The sequence below is a fragment of the Hevea brasiliensis genome, chromosome 1, assembly GCF_030052815.1.
Source record: "Hevea brasiliensis isolate MT/VB/25A 57/8 chromosome 1, ASM3005281v1, whole genome shotgun sequence".
Classification (NCBI taxonomy): Eukaryota; Viridiplantae; Streptophyta; class Magnoliopsida; order Malpighiales; family Euphorbiaceae; genus Hevea; species Hevea brasiliensis.
In genome coordinates, this window is record NC_079493.1 from 88,181,936 (window position 1) to 88,193,982 (window position 12,047).

Consider the following 12,047-nt stretch of genomic DNA (forward strand, 5'->3'; position numbering starts at 1 on the left):
AATTTTAATATCATATATTTAAAAATAAAATAGAAATTGAGAGATTCAATCAATTAAAATAAAAAGGAAAAAAAAAACCTAATAAAAGTTTTAATATATATATAATAATTTGCATTATTTTTTTAATTGCAATAATATAGGTTATTTTTAGTTTATTATAAATTAAGATATTGTATTTTGAATTTTAATTCAATTAGATGTTATTTGAATTATATGAAAATATTTAAATAATATCATCTTTTTACGTGAATATTGAATAAATTTAATAAAAAAATATTTTAATAATTTAAAATAAAAAAATTAATGAGATTTAGCTCAAAATTGGGGTCTTCCAAATCTTTTTGCTTTACTGTTATAGTCTAAATAAATAAAATTATTTTAATTTATTTTAATAAAAATAAAAATATTAGCATAAATTTAATAAGAAATTGAGAAATGCCAAAGAAAAATAAAAAAGGCAGGTTTACTGTTTAAAAATAAGAATATTTAACATAAATATAATAATAAAATTGTTGAATAAGTTAAACAAACAATTAAATAAATATTAAAAACTAAAATAAAAAGTTTAAATAGTTATATAAATGAGTGATTATTTGGTATTCTTAGTGCACATGCAATTTATGACAAAATCTTATAGGTTCTATTCTCCATATTTTAAAGAGGTCCGACATTTCTATGGAATTCTTATGTTCTAGGAATATCATATGACATTCCTATATAAATAATACTTTTTTTTATAAGCATATAAATAATACTTAAGTGGTAGAAGATCTAAAATAAATTAAATCTGAATAAAGTTTTAAATAAATGAAAAAATAATAATATTCTTATACAAAAAGAACAATTAAATTTAAAAAAAAAAATGTGTAGTAGCCAAAAACCTAATAGAAACAATATTGTAATTATTATTAAATTAAAATAATTTAAAAATTGAAAAAATATTTAGGAGTGGGATGCGGTGCATGAAGGAGTGATAAAGGAATGTAGGTATTGAATGGAATAAAAGAGTAAGTAATTTAAAAAAAAATATTAAAAAAAATAAGAAAAATGGCCAAGATTACTATTATGGGTAAGTGTATAAGGAAAAAAAATTGTAAAGAAAAGAAAAAAAAAAGAAATTAAGGAAAAAACAAGCAAGAGAAAAATAATATAACAAAAACCTTAGAATAGTTATGGACTATTCAGTTTGGGTGGCTTGATGAAGGACAAAAGAAAAAGTGCAAGAGAAAATTAAAAAGAAAATAATAAAGAGAGAAACATATTGACTACTCTACCCTCAAGCAGAAAGATGAGATCGAGAGACTCATTAGAGAAGGGTCTTTAGGTGCCTTGCACGCAATGGGCGAACAAAAGGAAAAAGGGATAAAACAACACTCAAAAAAGATGAAAGGGCAATGCCAAATGAGGATGAGCAAATCAAATCATCAATGCAATTGTTGGCGGTCTAAGCCTCAAAAAGGGAAAATAAAAGGATGAAAGAAAGTGACAGATCAGTGAAAGTATTGGTAGTTGAAAGGAAGGGGTTTTGCAAGACTCTAATTATCTTCAACCCTGAAGATGATAAGGTAACTTACCCTTATTCTGACCCTTTAATCATTAATGTTTGCATGAACATACATGCAGTAAGAAGGTCCTTAACATACTCTAGAAGCTCAGTTAACTTGATCACCTTGGATGTCTATGAGAAATTAGGACTTTAAAAGAACCTATCCAAGGTCGCTTATCCGCTAATTGGCCTAGGTGACAAGTTAGTTTTAGTTATAGGGAAGACCAATTTGATTGTTATAGTGGGGGATGAGCAATTTAGGAAAGAGATCTACACAAAATTTGCATTGATAGACATTTCGCTCTCCTACAATCCCATTCTCATGTATCCTATTTTAAATAACCATGGCATCATCATTAATATAAAGATGTTGTGCATAAAGCCACCGACTATTAGGGATAATAATGGCCTATGGCTAGGGATGGTAATGAGTCAAGTATTAGTAGGTATTTAACCATGCCAAACCCTAATATGACAATTTTGAATATTATATATTCAGGTTTGAGATAGTTTGGGTTTAAAGAATAATACCTGTATTAGGTTTAAAGAATAATACCCGTATTAGGTTTAAGTCAGCATTTAGGTTTTACATATTGGATATCCATTATTCAAATCCATTTATATAAATAACTAATTAAATATAAAATATATGTTTTTATAATGATTGTTGGACCTAGGTGTCTTAACCCATGTTTTGATGATAATAAACAATTAGTGTGCTACTAATATACTTTGGAAGTGTTTGCGTTGAGTTTGTAGGCCCTAAATTCAAAATTGCAAATTGCTTCAAATCAATGTTAAGGAAGAGCAAGATAAAGAAGCAAATATTTATGGGACCCTACAATGTAACTTTTATTTATGTTATAACTTGTAAATCTCATTTTATTAATTATGTTGGCTAAAGTCTAGGTGGTACTAAGAATATCTTGTTCAACCTAGTTTTCACCTAATTCTTTATCAAGAGAAAATTAAATAAATTTTTCAAAAATGCAAAATTAATTTTGAAAAGTATTTTAGTTGCAAATTAAATTGAATTAGCTTTCCAATGGCTTAAACGAATCAAAAATCCGAGTTCGGATAAAAAAGTTATGAGTTTTTTAAACTCTTAATTTCTTAGTGTCTTTACTTATAACTTTTTATTGATCAAGGGGGAGTAAAATGAAATTTTTACATTTGAGAAATACAAATTTGTTTTTGAAAGTGTTTTCATTGAAAATTTTATCAAATTAGCTTTCCAACGATTCAAACAGATAGAAAATCTGAGTTCCGATTAAAAAGTTACACATTTTCGAAGCCTAAGCGCTCTTTTGACACTTTCTGTCTAGAGAGTACTTCGGCAATCGAAAGTGGGAAGTTCGACTGCCTAAGTTCATTCTTTAAATCATGGTTTTTTAGTGTTAAAAGCCATTTTATCCAAAGAGCACTCCGACAGCCGAAAGTGGAAACTTCGGCAGCTAAAAGTGACTTTTCAAAAGCTATTTTTTGGCCCTTCAACCTTCAACAGCCGAAGTAAATAACTTTGGCAGCTGAACTTGGATTTTTACAACTCGAAAAGACAGAGCTTTGGGTGGTTGAATGACTAGTTTAGCATTTAATGCACCCCCAACAGTTATTTTCTTACAAAAACTATAAATAGGTACCATTTATGACTGAAAACTAGTTTTGACAACAATAATCTTTTTGGAAATTTATTGTGTTCTAAAAATTTTCTTCATTCTCTCTCTCTAGAACTTGAGCTACCATAGTTAATGTCGAGAACTTGATATTTGAGTTGTAAATTCTTTATTCTGAGAGTTCGTTCAAGGTTGTTGTGAGCACTTATTATAATTTTGAGTGTGATAGAGCTTTAAATAGCTTTTGAGTGTAAAACGATTTGTAAAAGAGTAAGGGTTTGCTCTTGTGGTAATTTTAAGGGGTTTATTCTTCACCCAAAGAAGAATTTTAGTGGAGTTAACTCTCAAGGAGGGCCTTGAGGAGAGGACTGTAACACCCTCCCTATAGCAACTCCGTACATTCTACTGTTCCGGTGACCAGTGTCGGTCCGGACAGCTAGAACACTCAGAAAAATATTTAAACTAAAGTGAGGAACCATAATTAACTCAAATATTAATAAGAAAAATTTTAGAAATAAAATACAATCAAGTTAAATGAGCCGGTGCCCTAGCGATGGGTAACCCAGTGAGAAGTTACGGTTCTCGCAACTAGGAGCCCTAGACTAGGGAAAAAATTCATAAAATAATTTTTGAGAATCCAAAGAAGGGTCATTGAGGTTCCTATGGCATTAGAATGCCAAGAAAATGCTTAGAAAATTTTTTCAATTGATACAAACAATTTTAGACTGTTAAGCCAAACGAAGGGCATTTTGGTCATTTCGCCTTCAGAGGTGATTTTTGGCCGACTTGTCCAGTTAAGTAAATAATTATTATGAGATAAAATGTGAATAAATATTGCTAAAAATTAAATTGAAAATGAGTAAAGAAAAAAAAGGAAAGAAAATGAGATTAAATGACAATTTTGACATCACATGATGTCATCAACCCTTTCTCCACCAATCACAGTTAAGCTAACCTATTAGAAAGAGATAATTGAGACATAAATAAACAAAAGAAATCAGATTCATCTCCTTCACCCAAACCAGCCGTTTCCTCTGCTCCATACCCAACCACCATTGAAAGCTTATCAAAGCTTCAATTCCCACCTTAAACCACCTCAAAACCCTAACTTGCCTTCATTAAAAATTATCCCTCCACTAGAGCAAGCCTTGGGCAGCAATTTGAAAGGAAGAAAGTGAAGTTTTTAAGTCTTGAAAAGTGACTAAGTGAAGGTTAGTGCCACTTTTGTTTATTTTTCTCTTATATATCTTTGTTACAACATTAATCTAAACTAGAAAATATGAAAATGGAACAAATTGAAATTGTGGAGTTAGGGTTTGGGAGAAAGCTAAGGTTTGCTCATGTGTTGATGAATGAAAGTTTAAATAGTCAATTAGTGACCATTTCACTGTGTATGATGAAGAAATGAAGTGAGTTGTGGCTTGCTATTTGAATTTGGGTGAGCTGCCCTTGGCTGCTCTGCAGGTCTGAATGTGAGTCCAGTAGGTTTGGGCAGCTATAAATGGAGTTGTAGAGGTTCAATTGGTGCAAGGATAATTGGAAATGAAACTAGACACATAATGGCACCACTTTGGTAAAGAAACCCTGCCCAGAAAACCAAACCAAGTTGGCCTAAAAATTGCCTTAATCCGGGTGACTTGCATTCTGCCTGAGCAAAATGATCAAATAAAAAGTGTTTATTCATTTAATCATAACTCAGTGTAGAAAGGTCCAATTGACCTGAAAATTTACCAACAGAAAGCTGAGACATAGACCTACAACTTTCATGAAGAATACAAATCCAAATTCTGATCATAACCTAGTCAAATTACCAATCAAACTTAGGTTACCAAATCTAGCAGAACCAGTTTTGCCCAGAATTTTAGATTCTGTCCAATCCGGCCAGTTATGGTGTTTAGGCCATAACTTGAGTTACAAAACTCCAAATGGAGTGATTCAAAAAAGGAAATATAACTAGACAAAATAAGGAACAACTTTCATGAAGACAATTTTGCCAAATTCCTACTGTACAAATAACTAATGGAACACTAAATATGAGGCTTGAAATCTGAAAATTTTGAATAACTAACACTAAGCTTAGAAATGGTATTGGCAACCAATACCAATAATTTTAGAATGCAAAATGTGGTATGTTGGGAGTATTAGAACCAATGTACCTATTATCTATGCAAAAGTCAACATTTTAGTTAACTAATGAAATGAATAGTAACACCTAAACTTAAATTTCAAGAATTGTATAATTTAAAAGTGTAACATACCCTAGTACACCTAGCAAGATTGGTTTGGATAGGTTGGCATGCCAATAGGGTTCAGTTAGCAATACTGCATGTGGCACTATGCCATTCTGTGATTTTATGGCTTTTAGTCATTCTGACATTGTGTTGAGATTTGGCCTTGTGCCCTATGTTATTACAGCCTATTAGCTGTTCTGTTGCACACCAGGAGATACACATGTGACCGATGGTGTAACGGCCCGAGGTACTTGATACCCAGTGCCAGTTTATCCGTTTATCCAGTCCAGTCATCCAGTATAGGTTACTTGGGTAACCAAAAATGAAAGTGGATAAATTTAATGAAATTATGAATATAACAAGTACATAATAAATAATATTACCAATAATGATCGAAAAATGGTCTGCATAAGACATCAGAACATGCACTGCATATTTATTTTCTGTTATTTCTTTTTATTTTATTATTGGCACCACTAAGCATTATTGCTTAGCGCGTTGCTTTTGCCACGCGTAGGTTCTAGAGAGACCGACTGAGAGCCCAGTAGACTATAGACTGGGTGAGACCTTCTACAGATCAGCATAGTGTCCATGTCACCTCACCAACATCAGTGCATTGGTAGGACACTAGGTTTCATTTTGGGTATTTTGTAATTAACTTTTATTTTCTCATATGAAATTGAAACTCATGTAATGTATTTTGTTATCAATGTAAATAGTGGAAATTATGTTTATGAATGAAAAAGTGAATATTTATTTATGATTTGTACTTGAATATCCTATGAAATGAATGAATGAAAATTGGGAGTATATTTGAGAAATATTGAGATTTTGTTGATGAAATGGAGCTTGGGATTGATTGAGAATTTTGGAAGTATTTTTCTCAGGTTCCAAAGAACTGTTTTCTCCATTTTTAGCCGGTACTCTGCCGAATTTTCTATAAAATTTACGAAACCTCAAATAAATTTATGATTTCAATAAATGACTTCAATGAATAATATTTCACGAATTATACTTCATAACTATGAAGGAAATAAATTAGGAAGGATAAAAATGATTAAAATAAAATAGGGTGTTCTGCTACACTATGTGACATATCTTACTCAGCTATGTTGTAGATGGGTAAGGGTGGTCACAAGGACATAGGCTTGGGATAACCGAACCTCTACAAATTTTTTGTGTCATCATTCTTCATGTACTCTTCTTTGTGTCTAAATTTTTTTAGTCTTTAATTTTGCAATTAGAACCCAATTCACCCCCTCTCTTGAGTTGCTACAAGGGACAACAAGTGGTATCAGAGCTAGTCTCCATTTTACAAGATTTAATCATCTTGGAGTAAAGATCAATGGCAACCCTCAATGCACAAGAAGGTCAATCAGTGGTAAGACCTCCTTTCTTTGATGGTAATGACTTCTTGTATTGGAAAAATAAAATGTATTATTTCCTTAAATCAAAAGGGGTTGACTTGTAGGATGTTGTAAAAAATGGGCCAGTCACCCCAACTAAAATTGTAGATGGTGTGCATGTAGCTAAGCCTAAGGATGAATAGAGTGAGCAAAAGAAAAGCAGAGTGACTTTAAATGATAAGGCTATTCATGTTCTATTTTGTGCATTAAGTAGAAGTGAATATAATAAAGTGAGTATGAAGTCTACTGCAAAAGAAATTTGGGATGCATTGGTGGTTACACATGAGGGTACTAGTCAAGTAAAGGAGAATAATATGGATTCCCTCATCTATCAATATGAATTGTTCAAGATGAAGTTGGATGAAACCATAAGTGAGATGTATGATAGATTTGTGGAGATTATAGGAGGAATTAAATCCCTTGGAAAGACATTCACAAATGAGGAGCTAGTAAAGAAGATTTTAAGAAGTCTTCCTAAGGAGTGGCTACCCAAAGTAACTTCACTAAAGGATTCCAAGGACTTGAGCAAGGTACAACTTGATGAGCTCTTAGGAAATCTCATTGACTATAAGATAACCCTCAAAAGAAAGCAAGTGGAGGAACCTAAAAAAGCCAAAAAGACCATTGCCTTTAAAGTATCTTCTAAAAACTCAAGTGTTCAAGATGATGAGTTTGATGAGGTAGAATTGGCTCTAGTGACAAGGAGAATAAGGAAGATGCTCTTCTAAAACAAGAAGTTCATCCCAAAGAGGATCTTCAAGAAGGACAAGGGTGAAAGTAGCAAGAGGGATCCTCCCATATGCTTTGAATGTAACAAGTAGGGTCACATTAGAACATTTTGTCCCAAATTGAAGAAGCCTTTCAAGAAGTTCAAGAAGAAGGCACTTAAAGCAACATGGGATGAATCAAGTGACTTCGAAGAGGAGGAGATTGGTGATTAAGTTGCCCAAATTTGCTTCATGGCAATCGAGGAAAGCTCCAATGAGGTAACTATAAATGATGATGTTGTTGAATTTTCTTATGATGAACTAGTTAATGCATTTAAAGTTATGAATGATAAACTTGAGTTGAGTCATAAGAAAAACAAGCTCTTAAAAAAAAAAGTAGTTAGTTTGAGGAAGGAAAATGAGACCTTAATTAAGGATGGTAAACCTTTAGGGGATGATATGCCAAAATCCTTAGATGAGCTCTCATTAGAAAATGAGAAATTGAAAAATGAAATTATTGAGCTAAAAACTTCTCTTTGCAAATTTGCTAAAGGAAAGGACAAACTTAATGCAATTTTGGACTCTCAAAGGTCTCCTAGCATCAAGTATGGACTTGGCTATAGCAAATTTGCCTAAGTAGCTCCTTCCAAGACCATCTTTGTTAAAGCATCTAGTTCTAATGAGCCTAGTCCTTAAATGCCTAGTCTAAAGGATGCTAATCCTAGAGGACAAGAACCAAAGACATCTAGTGGAAATGAAACTAGAAAGATCTCAATTCATCAATATGCTTCCAAACAAAATGTAAGTAGGAAATACATCTAAAAGAGTTTCATCTAGGCCAAACCTTCATAGGGGACATGCTACTAGGCCTCATAACTATCATCACACTCACCATGCCTCATGCTCACATTCACATAATAGACACAAAAAGAATAGTCTCATGAGACCATATTCACACTCTCATGCTTATAGACTAAGAATAAGAAGGTTCAATGGTCATTGTTACTATTGTGGCAAGTTTGGTCACACAAATTATAGGTTTGCTATTAGGAAAATCCATCTTGGATATGGTAGAATATTTAATTTTAATGATGGAACTACTAACCCCCAAGGACCCATGTACATTTGGGTACCTAAAGTAAATTGAATTATCATGTGTAGGTGTGCTTGAAATCCTCAAAGCTTGAAAGCAAGTGGTACTTGGATAGTGAATGTTCAAGACACATGACCGGAAATGCCAATCTCTTCCTTTCACTTGAAAAGAAAGATGGACGTGGGCAAGTGACTCTTGGTGATAATGGTAAAGGTAAAATTGTGGGAATAGATAAGGTTGGTAAGGAAAACTCCCCTATTTTTAACAAAGTGCTTTTGGTTGATGGTTTAAAATATAATTTACTTAGTGTTAGTCAATTATGTGATAAGGGCTGTAGAGTTGTTTTTGAGTCCAAATCTTGCTTTGTGTCTAGGATGAGTGATAACAAAATGTTATTTATTGGTGAAAGAATTGAAAATATTTATGTTATCGATTTGCATGCTTTGCATGCTTTGTCTAACAAAGATGTCAAGTGCTTTGTTTCTATTAGTGATGACTCTTGGACTTGGCATAGAAGGCTTGCACATGCTAGCATGGACCTTCTTGCAAACTTGAACAAGGATGAGCTAGTTAATGGGCTACTAAAGATCAAGTTTCAAAAGGATAAGATGTGCAATGCATGCCAAATGAGTAAGCAAGTTAAGAGCTCTTTTAAATCTATTCATAAGGTATCTACTTCTAGACCTCTTCAATTGTTGCATATGGATTTGTTCAGTCCTAGTAGAGTAGCTAGCTTAGGTGGTGTATATTATGCCTTGGTGATTATTGATGACTACTCTAGGTATACTTGGGTTGTATTCCTTGCTCATAAGGATGAATGTTTTGATATTTTTGAGAGATTTTCAAAAAGGGTTCAAAATGAAAAGGGTTTTCAAATATCTTCTATTAGGAGTGATCATGGTAGAGAATTTGAAAATGAGAAATTTAATAAGTTTTGTAACTCACTAGGGATCACTCACAATTTTTCTTCTCCTAGGACTCCCCAACAAAATGGTGTTGTTGAGAGAAAAAATAGAACTCTTTTAGACATGGGGAGGATTATGTTAAATGAATATAATTTGCCTACTTATTTTTGGGTGGAAGTTATTAATACGGCTTATTATGTTTCAAATAGAGTTTTGATTAGACCTATTTTAAAGAAAACCCCTCATGAGCTATGGAATGGCAAGAAACCTAAAATAGGTTATTTTAGAGTTTTTTGTTGTAAATGCTTCATTTTTAATATCAAAGATAATTTAGATAAATTTAGCTCCAAAACTAATGAAGGTATCTTCTTGGGGTACTCTACATCTAGTAAAGCATATAGAGTCTTCAATAAGAGAACCTTAGTTATTGAGGAGTCAATGCATGTTGTATTTGATGAAGCTAACCCCTTTGGTCCTAGAAAGGATATTTCTTGTGATGATGATGTTGTAGGTAATCTTGCTGAGTTGACTTTTGAAGATCCTCAATCTAGTAGAATTCAAGATCAACACATGGAAGATCCCTTGAAGGACTTGGGAGTTGATCAAGTTGAGCTTCAAGAGCAACAAGGTCAACCAGTTCCATATCAAGAAGTTCAACAAGATCTACCCAAAAATTGGACATTCAAGAAGGATCATCCTAAAAACCTAATCATCAGTGATACATCAAACGGGGTAACAACTAGATCCTCTCTTAGAAATATGTGTAATAACCTTGCATTCATTTCTCAAATAGAACCTAGGAGCATAGATGAGGCTGTTAATGATGAGAGTTGGGTACTTGCAATGCAAAAAGAGCTCAATTAGTTTGAAAGGAATAAGATTTGGACCTTAGTTCCTAGGCCAAAGGACCATCCATCCATAAGCACCAAATGGGTATTTAGAAACAAATTATCCGAGGATGGAAACATAACTAGGAATAAAGCTAGGTTAGTAGCCAAAGGCTATAACCAAGAGGAGGGCATTGACTATGATGAAACCTTTGCCCCCGTAGCCAAATTAAAAGCTATTAGAATCTTGCTTGCATATGCATCATACATGAATTTTAAGCTTTTCCAAATAGATGTTAAAAGTGCTTTTCTAAATGGTTTTATTAATGATGAGATATATGTTGAGCAACCTCCTGGTTTTGAAAATCATGAGTTTCCAAACCATGTTTTTAAATTGACTAAAGCCTTGTATAGTTTGAAATAAGCTCCTAGAGCTTGGTATTAAAGGCTTAGTAACTTTCTTTTGCAAAATGGTTTTTCAATAGGAAAAGTTGATACAACTCTTTTTGTTAAAAATCATGTAAATGACATCCTTGTAGTACAAATATATGTTGATGATATTATATTTGGTGTCACTAATGAGTGTTTATGTGAAGAGTTTGCTAATACCATGAAGAGTTAGTTTGAGATGTGCATTATGGGAGAACTCAAGTTCTTCCTTAGGCTTCAAATCAAACAAGCTAAGGATGGCATCATCATCAACCAAGCCAAGTACACTAAAGAATTGATCAAGAGGTTTGGAATGTAGAATAGCAAGCCAAGTAGAACTCCAATGAGCACAAACACCAAACTTGACAAGGATGAAAAAGGAAAATCGGTTGATGAAAAGCTCTATAGAGATATGATTAGTAGTCTCTTATATCTCTCAACTAGTAGATCAGACATTATGTTTTCTGTATGTTTATGTGCATGTTTTCAATCATGTCCTAAAGAGTCTCATTTGCATGCTGTTAAACGTATTCTCAAATACTTAAATGGTACATTGCATTTAGGTCTATGGTATCCTAGAAATGCATCCTTTGATTTATGTTCCTACTCAGATGCTGACTTTGCTGGAAGTATCCCTGATAGGAAGAGTACCTCAAGTACTTGTCAACTCATAAGACACTCTTTAGTTTCTTGGTGTAGCAAAAAATAAAACTCGGTTGCACTTTCCACCATCGAAGCCTAATATGTGGCTGCGGGTCTTTGTTGTAGCCAAATACTTTGGATTAAGAAATGAATGATGGACTTCAAAATATCTCTTGCTCACATTCCTATTAAATGTGATAACACAAGCACAATCAATTTGACTAAGAAACTCATACAACATTCCAGAACCAAGCATATAGACATTAGATATCATTTTATACGTGATCATGTATTAAACGGTGATGTTGTTCTTGAGTTTGTTGATACAAATCACCAATTAGCTGATATCTTTACAAAACCTTTATGTGAAGATAGGTTTAATTTCATTAAGAGAGAATTAGGCATGCTTGACAACCTTGATGCTTGAGATTGTGATTTACTGTTCACATGACTGTTCACATTCACATGAATAAAATATTGGTTTTCTATTTTTGGCTGCCATATGAACATAATATTATTCCTCATTAATTTACATTGTTCTCCTTAATTATTCTATGAAGGTTATTTGCCAAAATTCTATTGTTACTTTGAATAGACTCTTTGATGGTTTTACAAGTCCTATGCAAATGAAATTACTAAATTTGTATT